Source organism: Physeter macrocephalus, chromosome 12 (assembly GCF_002837175.3).
Source record: "Physeter macrocephalus isolate SW-GA chromosome 12, ASM283717v5, whole genome shotgun sequence".
In the NCBI taxonomy this organism is placed as follows: Eukaryota; Metazoa; Chordata; class Mammalia; order Artiodactyla; family Physeteridae; genus Physeter; species Physeter macrocephalus.
The window spans coordinates 56773342-56774236 of record NC_041225.1 but is presented as its reverse complement, the minus strand read 5'-3'; positions in this window follow the sequence as shown (position 1 = coordinate 56774236).

The window sequence follows — 895 nt, the reverse complement described above, 5'->3', positions numbered from 1 at the left end:
AGAGGCTGGCCATTGGATCAGTTAGAGAAAAGGTGCATTGTGGTCATTGGACCATATTCTCAACTATGGCTTTTCAATCCTGGGCTCCACTCAGTTAAGGATTTATCCTAACCTAGGTGCCATCCTAGGTGACACTGGGTTTGCCATAAAACTTTGTGTTTTTTTCTTTTTTCAAATTATGGTATCCCCTTTTGGATACAAGAACCATAATTTCCTTAGTAAATAACCTAACTCTCCAAATTACTTAGTTGTCATCCTTGATAATGTCCCTTCCTTCCCGGCTCCATCCACTTTACCAGCACACCTCATCAATTCCATCTCTAAAATATATCTGCCCACTTCTATCTCCTTCACCATATCGTGGCCACCATCACGTCTCCTGAACTCCAGCAACAACCCCCCCCTCAACAGGCTTCTCCACCTCCAGTCTTGCCTTCTTCTAATCCATTCTCCATCCAGCGACAACACTGACATCGTTAAAGTAGAAATCAGATCCCATTGTTGTCCTTCTTTAAAGACTCTCATTGCTTTCCATTGCCAGAATAAAACCCAGTCTCCTTATGGAGGCCAGCAAGGCTCTGGCTATCTTGGAAACCTCGCCTACACCACTGCCCCCCTTGGCTCCTGCCACACTCCAGCCCATGATCTTCTCTCATTTCCTGTCTGCAGAGCGGCCCTGACAAAAGTCATGTGTAGCCCAAGGTCTTACACATAGCAGGCAATATTTTACAGTACATGCTGACAAGAGAAAAAAATAGGAAATAGGGCTTCCCTGGTGGGGCAGTGGTTGAGAGTCCGCCTGCCGAGGCAGGAGACGCGGGTTCGTGCCCCGGTCCGGGAAGATCCCACATGCCGCGGAGCGGCTGGGCCCGTGAGCCATGGCCGCTGAGCCTGC